The sequence below is a fragment of the Rana temporaria genome, chromosome 1, assembly GCF_905171775.1.
Source record: "Rana temporaria chromosome 1, aRanTem1.1, whole genome shotgun sequence".
Taxonomy (NCBI): Eukaryota; Metazoa; Chordata; class Amphibia; order Anura; family Ranidae; genus Rana; species Rana temporaria.
The window spans coordinates 49,588,376-49,610,721 of NC_053489.1; the positions used below are offsets into that span (position 1 = coordinate 49,588,376).

The following is a 22,346-nucleotide window of genomic DNA, read 5'->3' on the forward strand; positions in this document are numbered from 1 at the left end:
AGAGAGAGAGGTATAGAGAGAGAGAGGTATAGAGAGAGAGAGGTATAGAGAGAGAGAGAGAGAGGTATAGAGAGAGAGAGAGAGGTATAGAGAGAGAGAGAGAGGTATAGAGAGAGAGAGAGAGGTATAGAGAGAGAGAGAGAGAGGTATAGAGAGAGAGAGGTATAGAGAGAGAGAGGTATAGAGAGAGAGAGAGAGGTATAGAGAGAGAGAGAGAGGTATAGAGAGAGAGAGAGAGGTATAGAGAGAGAGAGAGAGAGGTATAGAGAGAGAGAGGTAGAGAGAGAGAGAGGTATAGAGAGAGAGAGGTATAGAGAGAGAGAGGTATAGAGAGAGAGAGAGGTATAGAGAGAGAGGTATAGAGAGAGGTATAGAAAGAGAGAGAGAGGTATAGAGAGAGAGGTATAGAGAGAGAGAGAGAGGTATAGAGAGAGAGAGAGAGGTATAGAGAGAGAGAGAGAGGTATAGAGAGAGAGAGAGAGGTATAGAGAGAGAGAGAGAGGTATAGAGAGAGAGAGGTATAGAGAGAGAGAGGTATAGAGAGAGAGAGGTATAGAGAGAGGTATAGAGAGAGGTATAGAGAGGTATAGAGAGAGGTATAGAGAGAGAGAGAGAGGTATAGAGAGAGAGAGAGAGGTATAGAGAGAGAGAGAGAGGTATAGAGAGAGAGAGAGAGGTATAGAGAGAGAGAGAGGTATAGAGAGAGAGAGAGAGGTATAGAGAGAGAGAGGTAGAGAGAGAGAGAGGTATAGAGAGAGAGAGAGGTATAGAGAGAGGTATAGAAAGAGAGAGAGAGGTATAGAGAGAGAGAGAGAGAGGTATAGAGAGAGAGAGAGGTATAGAGAGAGAGAGAGAGGTATAGAGAGAGAGAGAGAGGTATAGAGAGAGAGAGAGAGGTATAGAGAGAGAGAGGTATAGAGAGAGAGAGGTATAGAGAGAGGTATAGAGAGAGGTATAGAGAGAGGTATAGAGAGAGGTATAGAGAGAGGTATAGAGAGAGGTATAGAGAGAGGTATAGAGATAGATATATAGATAGATATATAGATATAGAGAAAGATAGATAGAGAAATATATATATTATGTGTGTGTGTGTGTATATAATGTGTATGCATGTATATATAATATGAGCCAACCCTCCCCCTCATATTCTATATAGATTTTCTATCATTTCCTCTTTAGTATTCTATCAGTAGCTCTCACATGGAAGACCTTTTTGTCCCTTGTTGCTTTCTATGCACTGTTCTGCCTTGTTAACAATGTACACACAGTTGGTTTACTGTATTGTTAAATGCAAATACAAGTGAAACCTTGGATTGCGAGCATAATTCGTTCCAGAAACATGCTTGTAATCCAAAGCACTTGTATATCAAGGCGAATTTCCCCATAAGAAATAATGGTAACTCAAATGATTCGTTCCACAACCATTTATTCATAAGTCCTTCAGTTTATAGTCCATATAAAAAGCTTATAACAATGTGATAGGTTGTGTAACCATAAAATGTCCATCTACAAATGGAAGCCTCCCCAAGGGGATTAGAAGCAAAATCCAGCAGGAGCTACAGAGTATAAAAGAGAAGAGAGGCGCCTCTAAGTGTAGCAATATGTTGCTAAATGTTGTACCTTCATTAAATGTAACCATATTGCTACACTTGCAGACGCCTGTCTTCTCGATACTTGTGTATTAAGACATTGCTTGTATATAAAGTCAAAATTTATAATAACAATTTGCTTGTCTTGCAAAACGCTCTCAAACCAAGTTACTTTCAAATCAAGGTTTTACTGTATAACTACTCTATGGAAATAAATTGGCAACGGCTTAAATGCTTTTAACTACAAAGGATTTGGATCAAAAATGGTCATCCATTCATCTTTTTAATGCTAATCAATGCATTTAATGGTCATGATTTATATAGTACTGGCTTATTTTGCTATACTTTCAGGGGAGAACTGACATGCACATAGGAGCTTACAATCTAATTTCTATGTAACAGTCGTGAAGAAGCACAGGTATATTTTATTTGCCTTATTTTAGGTATTTATATAGCACCCACAATTTATGCAACGCTTTACATTTAGTATTCACACCAGACCAGTCCTTGCCTTCAAGGAGCTTACAATTAAAGGTCCCTCTCAGATGTGCATCTATTTAAACATTGCCCTTATATTTTCTACATAAAGTTACCAATTAAAATCTCGGTGTAGATACTCTTTGTTATCACAGGTATTTATAAAGCACCGGCAATGTATGCAGTGCTTTACAATACTAATCATTCACAATAGGCAGCACAGTGGCTAAGTGGTTAGCATGTCTGCCTGGCTGGCAGCACTAAAGTCGTTGGTTTGAATCACAACCATGACACTGGCTGGCAGCACTAAGGTTGTGGTTCGAATCCCAACCATGACACTACCTGTCTGCCTGGCTGGCAGCACTAAGGTCGTTGGTTTAAATCCCAACCATGACACTACCTGCCTGAAGTATCAATGGTCTCCCTGTGCCTATGTGGCTTTCCTACTGATACTCCAGTTTCTTCCCACACTCCAAAGACATGCTGGTAGTTTAAAGAGGAAGGCATAATGTGTGAGTAAGCATCGCATACTAGCACATTAAGTTACACTTGCCTGCAAATGAAGCCCTCGTCGTCCCAACTGGAGGCCGCATCCATCTTCACACGTCTTCCTAATGGGACCACGGACTCCGGCTATGTAAATGGCCAGAGCCGCGTGATGTCACTCCCGCACAGGTGTGTGGGAGTCGCCTGTCACAGAACAGGCATTCTGAAGAAACGGAAAAGACAGCCGATCCTTCAGCGTGCATGTGCCGATTACATCATCAGCAGTATATAGTAAATATCGCCTAAACTGCACATTTAGGAGATATTTAAAGTACCTATAGGTAAGTTTTATTCTAGGCTTACCTATAGGTACAAAGAATACTTGCAAATTTACTTTCTTTTTATTTTGGCTCCTGTCTAAATTGGCCCTAGTACTGTATGTGTGAATGTAAGTTGGGCACCTCAGATTGTAAGCTCTAACGAGCGGGGCCCTCCTGTATCGAATTGTATTGTAACTGTCCTGTCTGCTCCCATGTTGTTAACCCCTTCCATACAGGGCATTTTCACCCCCTTCCTGCCCAGACCAATTTTTAGTTTTCAGCGCTGTTGCACTTTGAATGACAATTGTGCGGTCAACACTGTACCCAAACTAAATCTTTGTTTTTTCCCCCCACAAAAAGAGCTTTAGTTTGGTGGTATTTGATCATCTCTGCGGTTTTTATTTTTTGCGCTATAAACAAAAGAAGACCGAAACATTTTTAAAAAAACACAATTTTTTACTTTTTTATTTAATAAATATCACAATTTTAAAAAAAAAAAAACGTTTTTTTCCCTCAGTTTAGGCCGATACGTATTCTTCTACATATCTTTGGTAAAAAAAAGACGCAATAAGCGTATATTGGTTTGCGCAAAAGTTATAGCGTCTACAAAATAGGTGATAGATTTATGGCATTTTTATTTTATAAATGTTTTTACTAGTAATGGCGGCGATCTGCGATTTTTTTTATTGTGACCGTGACATTGCGGCCAACACATCGGACACTTTTGACACGTTTTTGGGACCATTCACATGTATACAGTGATTAGTGCTATAAATATGCAATGATTACTGTGTAAATGTGACTGGCAGGGAAGGGGTTAACCACTAGGGGGCGCTGAAGGGGTTAAAATGTTCCCTATAGTGTGTTCTAACTGTAGGGGGAGGGGACTCACAAGGGGAGGAGACTGATGTGTGTTCCTCTGTACTGGGAACACAGCATTGGTCTCCTCACCTCTGACAGGAGGTGGATCTGTGTGTTTACTCACTCAGATCCACACTCCTGCCGTGATCACCGGAAAATCGCGGGTGCCCGGCGGCAATCGCCAGCCCCTCCCACTTCACAATCCTCACCAGTCAGTGGACCTCTAGTCTCTGCCCCCCCAGCCATGCCATGAACTGAATGGGCGGCTGCAAAGAGGCTCAGTGGGCTCCAGGAACAGCCCAGCTGGGCAGACGCAAAAAGGCTGGGAGATGGGTGCGGTCTTCAGGAACAGCCCAGGATTTGGTGACCCCTGGCAAATCATCATTTGACCCCCGAGGTGGTCCCGACCCCAGGTTGAGAACCACTGGCCTAGGTGAAGACAGTGCTGGATCCTCTTTCTTAGGATCTAATGATTGGACTATGAAGTTTACTAATTATAAATAAAAATAATTATCATGTATTTTACTAATGATGAAATGACATTACTGAGTAATTATATGCTAATATAAGGTTGTCCTCTGTATTCTTGGAGTGCCTTGTTGCATAACATGGAGACAATTTGCCTGGTTGCTCTACAGTGTGGTATTTGAGAGTTTAGATTCGGTCAAGCTGATTAGATGTTCCAAGATAGCAGAAATGAATGTATCTTGTAATACATGTATATCTGTTAAGTGTGTAATTTATTATGTAAAACATTTATGATGGGAAGGTCCCACAAGGCAACTGTAGAAGACTGGAAAATCAAAGTCTCTGGGTTGATCAGATAGTCATATCCCTGTATAATGCCAGGCTAGGGATCTCCACTTTTACCAATTACCGTATTTATCGCCCTATAGCGCGCACCCCAAACCTAGAGGAGAATTCTAGGGGAAAAAAAAGAAATACTGACAATTTACAGATTACAGTTACTTACAGTTGCCCGGTGTCCATCGGTGGCATTGTCCGGTCCGCCGTCCGTCTGTGGCATTTTTGGTGTCCTCCCCGCTTCTTCCCGATTCTCCCGCGCTGTTTTTGAACGCCGCCGCCGACATATACCGAGTGCGGTACACTCGGCTGGGCTCGGCCGCGCTCTGCTCCTCTCGCGGAGCCGATCGTGGCCGAGCCCAGCCGAGTGTACTGCACTCGGTATATGTCGGCGGTGGCGCTCAGAAAGCCGACATATACCGAGTGCAGTACACTCGGGTACACTTGGCTGGGCTCGGCTCGCGGAGCCGAGCGTGGCCGAACCTAGCCTAGTGTACTGCACTCGGTTTATGTCGGCGGCGGCGCTCAGAAAGCAGGGATCGGCATATAACGCGCACCCACGATTTCCCCCTGATTTTATGGGGAAAAAAGCGTGCATTATACACCGATAAATACGGTAATCCATAACTCAATACTTATATTTTTAAATTCTTATCAAAAACTTATCTGAAAACTTTTACCATGAGCAGAGGTTGTTGATTTCTGTATTACTAGGAAGGGGCTCAGGCCTGTTTGAATCCTAGCCTGAACCTGCCTGAGCGATCCAAACAGGAAGCTGTCCGTGAACACCACCAATCATACGCAGCCAAGGCAATCCCCACCACGCAACCGCACATATACAAGGAGCGTGTAAGAGCTCATCCCTGCTTATCCACAATTAATAAAGCAGAGCGATGTTTATGGGTTCCGCTGATTACTAGAAATAGCATTCACTTGATCATATGCTACTCCTGAGATATTATTTCAAAAACAATGGCGAGCCTTGCGGTAGGGGATCAGAGAAAATTTGAAGCAGAACAGAAGAGCTGAAGCACCTTTGATGTAAAATTTGCTGCTAGCAATGAGACGAAAAAATGACAGGTCGCTTGATCAGTTTACAACCACCAATAAATTACATGTGGGAAGAGCAGATGATTAGAATAGCTGCCCCGAGTATGTCCGGTCCTCTCACAGTGCAGAGCCATTCTATTTATATTTCCTCCAAGAGAAAGCTACACTTTTAATGCCACTTAATTTGTGGAGTACCTGCCCCTTTCAACAAGATAGGAAACAGAAACATTCAGGGTATAGCCACACCACAAGGCATGCTTTGATATGTGTGGTGCGTTGCAATTTTTGTAAAACGGAACGACTTGGCGTGCGTTTTACACGGGCTACGTTTTTATAGGCATATACGTTTTTATAGGCATATACTTTATTTAAAGCAGTCTTAGTAGCAGTGTGGTATGTTTGTATGTACGTTTTCACACATATTGTGATGGGGGGGGAAAATAGTGCCTGCTTTTACTTTTTTTTTTCCATTACTGGGCAAACGCACGCAATGCAATGGTGTGAACAGCATTCATAGGAAACCATTCTATTTTTTATTGCATTGCATTGGGAATGCTCTCACAATCTGTGTGAATAAACCCTTAAAGGGAAACTAAAGGCAAAATAGTTTTTGTTTAAAAATAACAAACATGTTATACTTACCTCCGCTGTGCAGTTTGTTTTGCACAGTTTGGCCCCGATCCGTTCTGGGGTCCCTCGGCGGCTGTCTCTGCTCCTCCTCGCAAAAGCTTTCCACGTTCATGCAAGCTCCCTCGCATGGTGGAAAGCTTTTGTGTGCGCGCTCCCGTGATACAGCGGCGGCCATAGCCGCCGACTGTATCACTCGGCCCCGCCCCCCGAGTGGCTGCGCTGCTATCAATGGCTGCGCTGCTATCAATCCGCCCAGCCTAGCCAATCAACGGCCAGGCTGGGAACCGAATAGGAAGACGAGAACGCGCAAAAGACTTTCGAGTGGAGAGGTAAGTGAAACGGGTGCTCGGGGGGGGGGGGGGCGGGGCGGGCGGTGCTATCAGATGTTTTTTTACCTTAATGCATAGGATGCATTAAAGCGGAGGTTCACCCTAATTGACAACTTTTCCTGTTTAAAACCAACTGCCATAGTACGGTCTATATCCGTTTTTTTTAATCAGCCTCCTTACCTTTGAACGAGGGCCTTTAGTGAGCTGTCACTCACTTTTCCACGCGGGAGTGGGCGTGGTTTTCAAAATCCCCCATCAGCACTATGTCTCCTGGGAGTTAGTCCTGAGAATCCCAGGAGACGCGCTGTGTTCGAAATTCCGCGATATCTTGCGGGTCACGTGACTAGTAACTTGTCTGCTAATCACAGCGGAAGTGTCCTTTTCAGGACGCTGCCGGCCGTTGTCCTAGCAATGGCGCAGTGTTGACGTCGCTGCTCGCCGTCACACTGCGCGTGCGCAGCATAGAGCGGTGAATGCTGGGACAGCATTCACCGCATCCCGGAAGATAATACTGGAGGGCTTCAGAGTGCCTGCAGTTGAGATGGCAATGTCCATCATCAAATTTTATAAAATATTCTTTTGGGGGAAATCGTCTTGGTAGCGGCTGCGAGTAGGAGACTGGTGAGTACAATTTTCGTTGTACCATCAGCGTTACAAAAACATCTTTAAAAAAAAAACGTTTTCCTGCGGAACTCCCGCTTTACAACCCCTTTAAAAACATTTCCCTCCACTTTTCATAATCCTCTCTGCCAATTCAGGAGTTTGAATACTTTCTGAAGTGTGTGACTGCCTAATTTCAGCTGCTGATTGGTCTGTACTTCCAGTCAATCTAAAGTCATCATTATTTTAAGAACAGCTTAGAAGCAGAGAGAAATGGGAGGAAGACCTGGGGACCATAACAGATGGACAATAGAGGAAGATACTGGAGAGAGGACATATGGTAACTAGTTTCGCCCGCACAGAAGTTCTCATTTTTGAAGATGATACATAGGACGTATTACACACCAAAAAGATTATTGAATTTTGGGTGGAGAGTAGACGCGAGGTGCCAGGATACGGGGGACTTGATACATATGCTATGGAGGTGCCCAAAATTGTTTAGGTATTGGCTAGGGATCCTTAAAGGATCACTAAAGGATTTTTTTTTTTAGCTAAATAGCTTCCTTTACCTTACTGCAGTACTGGTTTCATGTCCTCATTGTTCGTTTTTGCTTTGAAGTAGCTGTAATTCTGCTGTGATCTCCACACTTCCTGGTTGTCTGTTTCCTTATAACCACAGTACTGGGAGATTTTCACGGTGGTCTAAGCTGTCATGTGTGTCTAAAACTCCTCAGAACCAATCAGATTCATTTTAAAAACAAAACACTGCCCTGGATTTGTTTGTTTTTGTTCTGTGAGTCTTCCCGACTGACCTCTCACCCGGAACTTCATGTATGTACCTTTAAAACCGAAAGTGAAACTAGAGGCACATTATATGATAGATTAAATTCAATTTTTAATCATTTTTAAAAGGAATCCGTTAACTTTTATGTCTCTATACCCAATAAACAGTCATTTCAGCAAAACATTTTTTTTTCCTTTAGTGACCCTTTAATGTTATAAATATGACATATAAAACGAAGTTGGAGATGGACCCAGAACATGCATATTGGGTTTAGGGGAAGAAATAAGTGGAGTAGCCAGTACAATAAAAGCAGTATTAAGGTGTTAACGCAGTTACCGAAACAATATGGAAGGAGAAGGTTGTATACACTAAGACAGGGGTGTCAAACTCAATTTCATCGTGGGCCACATCAGCATTATGATTGCCCTCAAAAGGGCCGGTTGTATCTGTAAGATTAGATGTCCAGCGCATCCCCTTTCCTTACATTAGATGCCAAGAGCCCCCCCACCATCAGAAGTTGAGTCCCTTACATCACAATGCACCCCCCTTTCCTTATGCTGCTGCTGGAAGAAGCTGGATGTATTGCTTAAAAGCAGAAAGTAAGGGTTGAGGAGGACCAGAGGAGGGCTGCAGCTGCAGGAGAGGTGAGTGGGCCACATGAAATGGCCTGGAGGGCCACATTCGGCCCGCGGGCCTTGTGTTTGCCACCTATGCACTAAGAGAAGAAACATCAGGGGAAAAAATGGGATACCCCATGTGAAAGGAAAACTCATCAACTCGCATAGTAAAGGGAGGAGGGCAGAAAGGAAACCGAATTAATAGGGGAAATTGAAAAGGTTATGATGTGAAATAAGAAATTTTAGTCATATGGATGTAACCTGTTTTTTATAAGATGAAGAAAATGAATAAAGAGTATGAAAAAAAAGTCATCATTCTTCAGTCACGCCCCCAAGGAGAGAGGAAGCTAACCTCTACTCTTGAAGGGCCTAGAGGTTAGAGAAGAGTCAACGTGAAAAGAGGGACTCTGAAACGTATTACCCGTCCTTTTGTGCACTCAAGCCATCAATCCAAAAAAGTTAATTTGTAGTGAACACTGTGGACTGCAGTAGGGGGGTGGCAGGCTTATGAATTATTCTTGTGTATGGTTTTGAAGAGCGGGGTTGGGAATCCCCTGACCTGAGTGCCATAGGCTTGAAATTGTTTTTGAAAGAAAGTATGATTAGGGTTTTTGGCAGTGGCGGCTGGTGCTAAAGTTTTTTTGGGGAGGCGGCAAACATCCCCCCACACTCACCCCTCCATGATTCCTCGCACTTAGCCCCTCTATGGCTTCCGCTGTGTCTCCTCCCGGCCAACCCGATCTGCCTCCTATCCTGATTGGCCGGGAGGACAAGCTGGAAGACCATGGCAAATATTGATTCGCTAGTGTCACAAGTGGGTGGGTTCGGGACGCAGTTCTCTGTGCCCTGAGCCCAAACTTTTTTAAGCCAATTGGAGCTTCTGGCTCTAATCATGTGGCTTAAAAAAAAAAACAGAGTCCGTCACCCTGCATGCAAACTAGGGGGGCAGCGCCTCTGCGCCCCTTATAGATTTGCGCCCCTTATAGCTTGGCCGCTCCTGGTTTTTGGCATGGTATGGTGATCTGGTACACCTATTGGCAGGATGAAAATCCTGAGCTGTGTACCCTTTTTATATAGTTTTATACTCTTGTAGTACAAAACTTAAGGCCGCACTCTAATGACACTGACCATTCAGTTTATTGTAAACCACCAGCTCCTGCACAGTCCTCTAGAGAGAGGGCATGGCCAAGGGTAGGGTCTATATAAAAACTGGCGACTAAGCATAAACTTAGTGGTTGTAAACCTCCGACATTAAATATTCTCAAAGCGTATCCCTCAATACTGTGTACTTGTCTCAGTCCTGAGTGTCATTTCTGTCCGCTGCCCCATTCTTCTGCTATCTGCACGTTTTTCTGACATCAAAAGAAAAATGGTGACGGGGATAGTTTTATTATTTTCATTTTTTTTTACTCCTAATGGCGGCGATCAGCGATTTTTTTTCGTGACTGCGACATAATGGCGGACACTTCGGACTATTTTGACACATTTTTGGGACCATTGTCATTTTCACAGCAAAAAATGCATTTAAATTGCATTGCTTATTGTGAAAATGACAGTTGCAGTTTGGGAGTTAACCACAGGGGGCGCTGTAGGAGTTAGGGTTCACCTAGTGTGTGTTTACAACTGTAGGGGGGTGGACTTTTTTCATCGGAAATTCCGATCGTGTGTGGGCCCCATCTGACTTTTTTCCATCGGTGTTTAGAAATAGAACATGTTTTATTTTTTTCCGATGGAAAAAAAAAACACGATAGGAATTTCCAATCATTTTTCTCGGCTCGTCATAGTGTTTTACGTCACCACGGTTTGGACGGTCGGAATTTAGTCTGACAGTGTGTATGCAAGACTGATGGAAGTCAGCTTCATGGGAATTCTGACGGAAAATCCAATCAGATTTTATTCCATCGGAAATTCCGATCGTGTGCATGTGGCATTAGAGTGGCACTGCTTGGCTTGTCCATACTATTTACTTGAAGAATCATTTCCTGTTTTGCTCTCTGGTAGATTTTGGGAATGATGTACAGGTTTACTCAGGTTGTTTTTATTGGCAGTATTTATAGGTATTTCGGAACTTCCTGATCCAGGTCATTACTCTGATCTTCCTATAACAACTTTGAAGCAATCAATTTGTTTTTAATGCGTCATTCGCCGGCTAGTTTCACAATCATTTTCAGCGCTGTGTACGGACTACTGAGTACCTGTCTTGTAAGAGGAAACATTTTACAAACCCTTCCAATAAGGAAACTCTTCTGAATGGCAGTACCTGTAGTAGGTGCTACTTTGGCCAATAAAGATCTGGGTGGCTGGCTGTTATGACTGCACTCTATCTAGGTGAGTATCTCAGCACTCCTCTATTTACCTGGCTAACAACTCAAATACGTAAGTTGTTATTATGTGTCTGTAGTTTATGTTCGAATAAAGAATGTTCTTATTCTAGGTAGGGTAAAGGTTGGAATGCTGGCATACAGTATCTACCTTACTCAAAAAAATAGTCATACAGTAAAACCTTGGTTTGCGAGCATAACTCGTTCCAGAAACATGCTTGTAATCCAAAGCACTTGTATATCAAAGCATTTTTTTTTTACAGAGTATAAAAGAGAAGAGAGGCGCCTCCAAGTCTAACAATATGTTGCTAAATGTTGTACCTTCATTAACCACTCAACCCCCGGACCATATTGCTGGTCAAAGACCAGAGCACTTTTTTGCGATTCGGGAATGCGTCGCTTTAACTGCCAATTGCGCGGTCGTGCGACGTGGCTCCCAAGCAAAATTGGCGTCCTTTTATTCCCACAAATAGAGCTTTCTTTTGGTGGTAATTGATCACCTCTGCAGTTTTTAGTTTTTGGGCTATAAACAAAAATAGAGCGACCATTTTGAAAAAAATGAATATTTTTTACTTTTTGCTGTAATAAATATCCCCCAAAAATATATTAAAAAAATATTTTTTTCCTCAGTTTAGGCCGATACGTATTCTTCTACATATTTTTCATAAAAAAAATCGCAATAAACGTTTATTGATTGGTTTGCGCAAAAAGAGTTTACAAAATAGGGGGTAGTTTTATGGCATTTTTATTAATAATTTTGTTTTACTAGTAATGGCGGTGTTCAGCGAAATTTTTTCGGTACTGCGACATTATGGCGGACACTTTGGACACTTTTGACACATTTTTGGGGACCATTGGCATTTTAATAGCGATCAGTGCTATAAAAATGCATTGGATTACTATAAAAATGCCACTGGCAGGGAAGGGGTTAACACTAGGGGGCGAGGAAGGGGTTAAGTATGTTCCCTGGGTGTGTTCTAACTGTGGGGGGGTGGACTCACTAGGGGAAATTACTGATCACTGTTCATACATTGTATGAACAGACGGTCAGGCATTTCTCCCCTGACAGGACCGGGAGCTGTGTGTTTACACACACAGCTCCTGGTCCCCGCTCTGTAACGAACAATCGCGGGTGCCCGGCGGCGATCGCGCCCGCCCGGCACCCGCACGGGAGTCGGGGACGAGGGGGGGGGGGGCGCGCGCCCCTATTGCCAGCTTAGAGAGCTGACATTATTGTACGGGCTCTCGCGCAGGGGAGTCGACCTGCCGCATAAGAACTGCGGGGGCAGGTCGGCAAGTAGTTAAATGTAACCATATTGCTACACTTGGAGTCTCCTTTCTTCTTTTTTATACTCTGTTGTGACATGACGCTACTCTTGTATCAAGACATTGCTTGTATATCAAGGCAAAATGTATTAAACCATTTTGTTTGTCTTGCAAAACGCTCTCAAACCAAGGTTTTACTGTAGTTGCTTTTTTCCTTGTTTTTGTTTTGTAATGTTTTATACACTTGTGCCCGGCATTTTCTGTTCTCAGAATTGTGAATATACACAACAGGTAAGAAGTTATTACCATGAAGTCCAACACAAAGTCAGATTTCAACCCAGTTAGGATTATAATGAAACCCCATTTATATTAATGGCACTTGTAGACCAGTCCCTAGGATGGCATGTTAGAGGGGGGCAGCGCCAAGCCCCCACATTTGCCTAATTGTAAAGGGGGACTCATAGGTGTGCGCAGCCTATTGCATTAGGGTGTGCACCCCAAAGCTAAAAAACACATATGCGTGTGTGTGTGTTTGCGTGTGTAGGTGTGTGTATATGTATATATATATATATATATATATATATATATATATATATATATATATATATATATATTATATATGGACAGTGTCAGTAGAACAGCGGGCAATGTCATAAGGACAGATATTGGTGGTGTCAGGCAATATTATTTTAATTATTGTTTTTACTATTGTTTAGAAGAAAAAAAAAAAAAATATATATATATATATATATAATTTTTTTTTTTTTGGTGAAATATCATAACCATTGGAAATGCGCAGAGTTGTATTAGGGTGTGCCCTGGCACACCCTGTGCGCACGCCCATGGGGGGGACAGTGTGCTGGAGACAACAAGAGAAGTTATCACTCAAGGGAAGATAAAGCTTTCTCTGTATGTAACCTGGACCGTAAGGAGTGCGTTTTTATACACTATATTGTCAAAAGTATTACTTTACACGCACATGAACTTTAATGGCGTCTTGGTCCATAGGGTTCAATATTGAGTTGGCCCACCCTTTGCAGCTATAACCTCTTCAACTCTTCTTTTGAAGGTAGGTATTGGGACACCTGCCTTTACATGCACATGAAATTTAATGACAGTCCGCAGGGTTCAATATTGAGTTGGCCCCGCCCTTTTCAACTATAACAGCTTCAACTCTTCTGGAAAGGCTGTCCACAAGATTTAGGAGTGTGTCTATGGGAATGTTTGACCATTCTTCCAGAAGCGCATTTGTGAGGTCGGGCACTGATGTGGATGAGAAGGCCTAGCAGTCTCCGCTCAAATTCATCCCAAGGGTGTTCTATCAGGACTCTGTGCAGGCCAGTCAAGTTCCTCCACCCCAAACTCACTAATCCTTGTATTTATGGTAGCTAGCTGCAGCCATACCAACGATATCCCTCTTCAAAGTACCAACATATAACAACGGCGGGCGGTCTGTAAGTGGTTAAAAAAGCTCTAATAGCCTAGACTTAAATAATGGGCAAAACTTTTTTTTCTCACATACTTGCACATTATGAAATACTTCCCTTAGATCGGGGCTCCTGCAGCCCGCATGATCACCTCCAAAGGGGGCTGACATGTTTCCTCTGCGTTTCTTCCACGCTGTGAGTGGTCGGAGTCGCGATGACATCACTCCTGCGCATGCACGCAAGAGTCCTTCATTCCGGCGCGAGCCGTCAGACCATCGGTGCGTATGTGCCTCTGATGTCAGCGGCTGTATGAATATCTCCTAAACCGTACAACCGCAAACCTTATAGGCAAAAATGACAAAGCGGGCATTGCAACCGCTTTCAACTCCAAACTTTCGGCTTCATTCATGGCTAACATGCTACAATGCTGAATATTCCTTCTGAATATTACTTCCCTGATTTTAATGCTAAGCCAGTGGCTTCAGCACGTTTTAAGTCAATGACTTGCAACAGTTATGCTTGTTCTTGGTCCAAAAGTATGATGGCCAATCAGCATTTCTATAAGGAGATTAGCAATGGTAGCTTCCATTTTTTTGGTGATAGTTTTTCCCTGACGCCGCTAGAAAATTTCCTCTCCCTCTCCTTTGTCATTAGTAAGGTTCCAGTTTTCTAGGCAGGTTGAATCCCATTGGTAGGTTTGATATATTTTTTTTATAGTACTGTTAAGGCTTATATATTTTGGAAAGCAGTTGGGAGCCCTGAGCCGAGTGTGTTTGGGAATAGCTTCTCTGGATTGCATACAAGCAGGCCTGTCGCTACATGGCAGGCAAACCAAGCAATTGCTTGGGGCCCCGAGCTGGCCTGGGGCCCCAAAAAGGGCCCCTGCCACGCTCCCAATATGCTGCAGCCGCCTGAGCACTCTATAGAGAGCCTGCAGCACTGCTGCCTTGAGTTATCACTCCCCCTTCTCTGTAGCATGGCCAAACTCCTCTTCCTTCCTCCTGTCAGTCTGGACTCAGGCTGGAATTCAGTTTCCTGTTCCTGGCCCGGACTGACAGGAAGTGCACACTGAGTGCTTACTTCCTTTCAGTCCGGCCGGGAACAGGAAACTGAATCTCCTGCCACACGGTATGGACCCGGTAGGGGGCGTAAAAAGAACATAGGGAGGGAGGGGGGAGTGAAAAGAACATGGGGAGGCTTTGCGTGCATGTGGGGGGGGGGTTGGTGGGGCCTTCATGTCCATTTTGCTTGGGGCCCCCAAATTCCTTCAAACGGCCCTGCATACAAGTGAATGAAAGGTGTTCCCAGAAAAAGCAGTGGGGTGAATTGGTGCTCTACAGCATTTTTCTATTTTCACTGGAGTTTTACTTTAATCCTGGACAGTGTTGCACTCTCACTTTTGTATGTAAACATGAATTTTGCTGGTCCTTGTCCTCCCTGTTTAGGAGTGGCATTACATTTGCCGTGTTTGTTTCTCTAGTGCTGGAGAACAAAGGAAGTGTAGCTGATTTTCCTGCCACATTAACCGCAAGATCAGACATGCCGTGTTCTTCTCTGCACCAGCCGCCATGTAGATCACGAACATTGTGTTTGTTTCAATAATGCAAATTGCATTCTGCTTGTCCTATTGCATTTCTGAAGTCTGTTGATTTTCTGTACTTACAGTTCTATGTATGAATCTTTATGATTTGGATTGCAAACATTTTATATCTGTGAGTCACTCTGTGATTAAGAACTGGAACCTGTACAGTGGTGACTTGCCCAGGCAGTGTTATTACTGGGGGGAGTTCTATCCTATACCCATCCGGTTGTTAACAATGCTAGAGTGGCACAAATGCCCCCCCTGTAATGTACATATGGGCTTAAAGCAGGGATAGGCAACCTTTCAGAGGTTGAGAGCTACCTGGACAACATGGAGGAAAGCAAAGATTAAAAAAAAAAAGTGTCCTCTGCCCCCCACAATAGTATTCTGTACCCCCCCCCCATGCAGTGTCCTTTTGCTCCTCTTCCCCCACAGTAGTGTTCTGTACCCCCTTAATATAGTGTACTCTGCCCCCTTTACATCCCCCCCTACTGTAGTGTCCACTGCTCCCCTCCTTCCACAGTAGTGTTCTGCACCCCCAATGATATGTCCTCTGTACCCTTAACCCCACTATAGTGTGCTTTGCCCCCCCCCCCCCACAGTAGTGTTCTGTACCCCCAGAACATAGTGTGCTCTGCCCCTTTACATCACCCCCCCCAGTAGTGTTCTGTACCCCCACCCCCCAACGCAGTGTCCTCTGCCCTCTCCACATCACCACCCCTGTAGTGGCATCTGCCCCCCACAGTAGTGTCCTGTACCCCCCAATGCTGTGTCCTCTGCTCCCTTCACATCACCCCCCACTGTAGTGTCCTCTGCCCCCCTCCTTCCACAGTAGTGTTCTGTACCCCCTCAACATAGTGTCCTCTGCCCCCTTTGCATCACCCCCCCACTGTAGTGTTCTATGCCCCCCTCCTTCCACATTAGTGTTCTGTACCCCCTCAACATAGTGCCCTCTGTACCCTTTGCATTACCCCCCCCCCCCACTGTAGTGTTCTATGCCCCCCTCCTTCCACATTAATGTTCTGGACACCAATGCTGTGTCCGCTGTACCCTTAACCCCCATTGTGTCCTTTTCCCCCCAACAGTTCTGTACCCCCTCAATATAGTGTCATCTGCCCCTATTACATCACCCCCCACAGTAGTGTTCAGTACCCCCCACCCAATAAGAATCCGCACAGACCGAGAGCACATGAAGTTATCAATTCACAGGCTTTATGCCAGGATCGATAAGTATTTTTTGAACTTATAAAACCGATATAACAAAACACTTTTTACCACTCCTTAGGTATATTTAAAGTGGCATCACAACCAAAAGCAAACATATATTATATTGCAGCTTTCCAATTCTGCTAGTCCATTTAACACTCCTCTTTCCCTAGAATGACCATACTGCTGTCTGCTGTGCCCCCTGTGCTCCTTCATCTAGAGTGTGGTGTGGGCACTCTGATACAGGTGTGTTACTGGCCTGAAAACCAGGTGTTTTTTGAATGGTCCCGCAGATTTCTGGCACCTGTGACCTGTCCCCGAAGGCTGTGGGCAAAAGAGGGGGGCGGCAAGTGGGCGCATTGACCTGTTAAACCAGGTAGCCGTGGCAAAGTAAGCAGAAAGGGGGAATCTCCCCTTTGGTTGAAGTTCCACTTTAAATGATCTCCCACCATAGTTACAAACTGTTTTTACATGCAGATTAAAATTATGGTTGTTCCTACCTATTTTGGGGTGTTGTCACATACAATGGTGTTGGTCTGTTTTTGGCTAGATGAAGTGATGGATCATAGGTGTGGTTGGGGCACGGCTTTAGAATTTTTTTGGCATTAAATGGTTTCCCAGCCTCGGGGAATCTGGAGGTATGGATGTCTGTATGTCATTCTGTATTATGAATAAACCGTGTTCACTACTTCACACATTTTTTAATAACAGTTAATAGCTCTTCTCATGAATTCATGCAGTATTTATAATATAATTCATTTTATTCATAAAGATTTTGGCACAACAGTCCAATCAATCTATTTCATTAACATGCATGCGTAACAAAACAGTTGTGCACAATCCAGACGCATTCTGACAGATGGCTTGTCACCCACACATGGTTTTAACTCTCATACTTATGAGGGAGGTCATAAATTTGCCTGCTGCATTCCTCGAAACAGTTTTTTGGTTTTAAGAAAAGGGCTTAGAGGGGATCAGTCAGGTTTCAGATATGCAGGGTAATGCTCCTGGGTCGTTTTTGAAGGTGCATGCTACCGGAGTCACCAACCCAGAATAAGCATGTGCTTATCGATTGTTGAACCCGGATCTACTCATAGCCACCCTAGGCAGGTCAAGGGCTCAAGTCCTGCGGGAACACGTGGGAACGGAGTCCCCGCACTTTTTTCACAGCAGGAACGCAGTTCCCTTTGCAGGACTAGAGCAGCCGATAGCAGCCGAGACGCCCGAGCCAATCCTTCACTAAGCGGCGATGCCCAGCTTGAGTTTGGTTACATTTTTTGGTTAGTCAAGTTAGTTTTGGGTATGAAGACGAATAGGCTAGGTCTATATGAATAAAGCAAGGAATTGATCAAGAAAGGATTAAGATGTAAGTTTAGTGTAAAGCCTCATGCACACGATCGGACTGCCATCTGACTTTTCCGTGGACTTTTGTCTGAAGGGCGTTGGCCGTGAGCTTGGTATTCATACACACGGCAGGACTTTTTCAGCCAACTTTCACCAAATCACGTGTTTTTTCAGCTCTTTACCGCCACCCCGTGGGCAACTACTGCTATTGTTGTCTGATCGCTGGCATTGGTTCTGAACATGCGTGTTTGTACTTTGGACTTTAGTACACACCATAGGATTAGCCGACGTAGGACATTTGTTGCCGGAAAGTTTGTCTGTTCTCACGGCGAACATTTGTCCGATGAAGAAGCGAAAAAGTTTGTCGGATGGAGCGTACACACGGTCGGATTGTCTGATCAAACAGGTCTGTCGGACATTTGTTGTCAAAAAGTCTGCTCGTGTGTATGGGCCTGAAGTCAGAGTAAAGTCTTACCTTACTAGTGGTCAGGTAGACAGGGCGTAGATGCAAGGGTAAGCTGGGACTTCATTTCCGAAGGTTTGGGCAAAATGGGAAGATTCTTCTGCCCATCTTCCTTCACTGAAAAAGGCTATAAGTTGGGCATGACAAAACAAATATGAGTAGCTTGGCAAATAGAGGGGCCTATGGGGATCATTGGAATAATTTGGACTGTTTCAAAATGAGGAGCCCATCTGGTGTTATGGTGTTTCACCCTGGTAAGTATTTCATTGGTGGTTTTTAGGGTTGTCCCGATACCACTTTTTTAGGACTGAGTACAAGTACCGATACTTTTTTTCAAGTACTCGCCGATCCCGAATACCGATACTTTTTTTTTAAATGTGTCCCCAAATGCTGCCATGCCCCCCCACAAATGCAGCCATGCCCCCCCACAGATGCAGCCATGTCCCCCCCCACAGATGCAGCCATGTCCCCCCCCACAGATGCAGCCATGTCCCCCCCCACAGATGCAGCCATGTCCCCCCCACAGATGCAGCCATGTCCCCCCCACAGATGCAGCCATGTCCCCCCCACAGATGCAGCCATGTCCCCCCCACAGATGCAGCCATGTCCCCCCCACAGATGCAGCCATGTCCCCCCCACAGATGCAGCCATGTCCCCCCCACAGATGCAGCCATGTCCCCCCCACAGATGCAGCCATGTCCCCCCCACAGATGCAGCCATGTCCCCCCCATATATGCAGCCATGTCCCCCCCATATATGCAGCCATGTCCCCCCCATATATGCAGCCATGTCCCCCCCATATATGCAGCCATGTCCCCCCCATATATGCAGCCATGTCCCCCCCATATATGCAGCCATGTCCCCCCCATATATGCAGCCATGTCCCCCCCATATATATGCAGCCATGTCCCCCCCCATATATATGCAGCCATGTCCCCCCCCATATATATGCAGCCATGTCCCCCCCATATATATGCAGCCATGTCCCCCCCATATATATGCAGCCATGCCCCCCCCATATATATGCAGCCATGTCCCCCCCATATATATGCAGCCATGCCCCCCCATATATATGCAGCCATGTCCCCCCCATATATATGCAGCCATGTCCCCCCCATATATGCAGCCATGTCCCCCCCATATATGCTGCCATGTCCCCCTTACCTACATGCTGCCATGTCCCCCTTACCTACATGCTGCCATGTCCCCCTTACCTACATGCTGCCATGTCCCCCTTACCTACATGCTGCCGCGCCGCCACTTGGTTAATATGGGTGGGGAACATTGCAGCTTTAATTTGAATAGCTGTAGTGTTTCACGCCGCGCTGCGTATAGACACTCCCCCTTGCTCGTGATTGGACAGTTCACCCGAGCAAGGGGGAGTGTCTATACGCGGCGCGGCGGGAAACACTACAGCTATTCAAATGAAAGCTGTAATGTTCCCCGCCCGTATTAACCAAGCGGCTGCGGCGGCGGGGGGCGAGTATCGGATGAGGCATCGGGGGCATTTGCGGGAGTACAAGTACTCCGGCAAATACTCGGAATCGGTCCCGATACTGATACTAGTATCGGTATCGGGACAACCCTAGTGGTTTTGGCATCTTCATGGATTTTATTGACTTGTTTACCCTTTTGTAAATAAAAGGCTGTTGTGTCCTTTTATAAACTATTACGTTTAATTGTGCACTCCAAACTGAATTTGTTAGTCATGCCATAAAGGATTATTTACACACTGTCACAAGCCAGTTTAAAAGCAGTAAAACAAATAAAACGTGTGAAAAGAGATGGTCCTGGCTGGGGTGTTGCGCTGGGCATTGAAGTTTCAATGCCTACAGGCTCTGTACGGTCTGCCCAAATGGTGGAAGGAGATTTAATAAAACTGGAGAACTCAGAATCTGGTGCAACTGTGCACGGTAGCCAATCAGCTTCTAACTTCAGCTAGTTCAATGAAGCTTTAACAAAAAAACCTGGAAGCTGATTGGTTTCTTTGCAGAGCTGCACCAGATTTTGTATACTCCAGTTTTAGTAAATCTCCCCTCGTGTGTACACCCCTGGATTGTGTTTAGGTGGCAATAGCCAATCCAGTCACCTGTAGTCATACTTTTTGGATTGCTGTCTAAGTTACTTGGATACATTTCTGTATGTTGAAGGAAGTTTTGAAGTTGAATGTATTTTTTGAGGAGCATCTCTGCTCATTCCAAGGTCGAAGCTTACAGAAGTACTAATCATGGTTCCTGTTCATTTAGAACAGGGGTGCCCAACCTTTTGAAGAGCAAGGGCACTTAGGTGACTTGATAACTGGTCGCGGGCCACAATGAGTGGAGCGGGTGGATTGCAGCCCACACGGCTCTATAGAGCCCACTCTACTCTCAGCACACCAGACTCGCAGGTAATAGAAGTCTATGGCTCCGTGCAGGTAACCCACAGATGCACTTCTCTGTACCTGTGGATCAGTTTGAAAGCAGCCCAGTAACCACTGAAGAACAGATATGCCCATATATACACTGTGATTTTAGTAATAAACTTACCTTTAAACAGTATTCTATTCTATTTTATATTTCCATCCCAGAGCAGGAGGTCACGGGCCACATCAGAGGGCTTCGCGGGCCACATGTTGCCCCTGGGCCACTGGTTGGGCACCCCTGATTTAGAAGATCCTTGTTGCTTTTACAGCCATCTCTTATCCTACAATTGCATGCAGTGTATCATTTGCTCTGTTGCAAAGGAAACTACTGTACATACAAGGTCCTTTTCCTTTATTTTCTCAGAAAGATTGCCTTTGTGACTGTGATGACACAGACAGCCATTACAAGATTCCCTCCCCTTCCGTAATTCTTGTATAGAAAGACGTAACTTGTGATAACCTCCTCCACGTCCTGCGCATATACAAACATATTGAGAGCATGTTGCTAGGTGATGTGAAGGCCTCCTCTTCATGGAGCTTTTATAGGAATAAAGGCCTATACGGACAAAAATAGGCCTGAAGTCTATGATTCTTTCATCCGTGTTTATTTTTATACTGCTAACAATTTTGAGTGTTCACGTTAGTGACTGGTGTTGGTTATGTAACAAAATGAATGTTCCTGTGGGCCTCTGATTGTTTAAAGGGACCCTGTCTCTGAAAGGGAAGAGCGCAAACTGCTGCAGGTATAGAGTGCAAGTGCAGACGCCGTGATGTGCGCATACCAGCAGCCTCCCAAATCCTTCCTGACATCACCAGCTGCTGGGCCATTTTGACAGGCAAATGACCAACATAGTGTTAGAGCTTGAAACTAACCTGCACATATGCCCATTGATCCCTCATTGTGATGAGCAGCCTCACTGGAATAGGAAAGTGCTGGAGGTAGGAAGGGGGAGACCATCTTTGGCACTAGCAAGATGTGCCAAAGCTTTGTCCATATGGCCTGAGATTTGGCCAAGAGGGTTCAGGAGGCTGCAGTTGTTCATCCTTCTTTAAGGCTACTATTTTTATTCTGCACTGCCCATGTATCATTGCCACCATTCTGCTCCCAAGAGAGCTTGCATTCTAGTGTCCTTTTCACACTCCTACAGGCACTCATTCAAACTATAGTGCTAGTTGTACTTGAAACATACTGGGATGCCAGTTTTTGGATTGTGGGAGAAAACCACTAAGCCAGGGGTCTCCAAGCTTTCCAAACAAATGACATGTTTACTGTCCTTTAGACTTTAGAGGGGCCAGATTGTGGCCAGTGGGTTTTATTGGTGTCTGTGGGAGGAATCGTGCCCCACTGTTGGGTGTCGGTGAAAGGAGTGGTGCGTTATGTCTTCTGCAGGAGGAATGGTGCCTCGTATCAGTGGAAGGAATAGTAGCCCAAGGGCCGATAAAGGCAAGCAAAGGGTCGCATCAGGCCTGCAGGCTGCAGTTTGGAGACCACTGCACTAAGCCATTGCGCGATGTAGCATAGGGAATTGTTGGTGGAACGGTCAGGGGTTAACACCGTTCACTCCCCGGCCTTGAGGTCCCTCCACTGGCTGCCCATACAGGACCGGGTGACATTCAAGACTCTCTGCCTCACCCACAAATGTATACAGGGTAAAGCTCCTCAATACTTAAGCGAGAAAATAAAACCCTACGTCACCCAGCGCATGCTCCGATCAACCAACCAAAACCTTCTCCAAATCCCCAAATCTCGCTACAAATCTAAGGGAGAACGTAGATTCTCGGTCCA

At 44.9% G+C, this 22,346-nt stretch overlaps 1 protein-coding gene across 17 annotated transcripts in view; it reads left to right on the plus strand.

The window, feature by feature from the left end:
• The window catches only part of NEDD4L (NEDD4 like E3 ubiquitin protein ligase), a 615,111-nt gene that overhangs the window by 409,432 nt on the left and 183,333 nt on the right, over positions 1-22,346 (plus strand). Inside the window, exon 1 of one of the 17 annotated variants that reach the window (XM_040337673.1) lies at positions 10,462-10,875. The exons of the other annotated variants lie outside the window; for them this stretch is intronic. The gene's annotated coding sequence lies outside the window, so the exon portion shown is untranslated. Of the gene's footprint in view, positions 1-10,461; positions 10,876-22,346 lie in introns of those variants that run through there. 17 annotated transcript variants of the gene reach the window in all.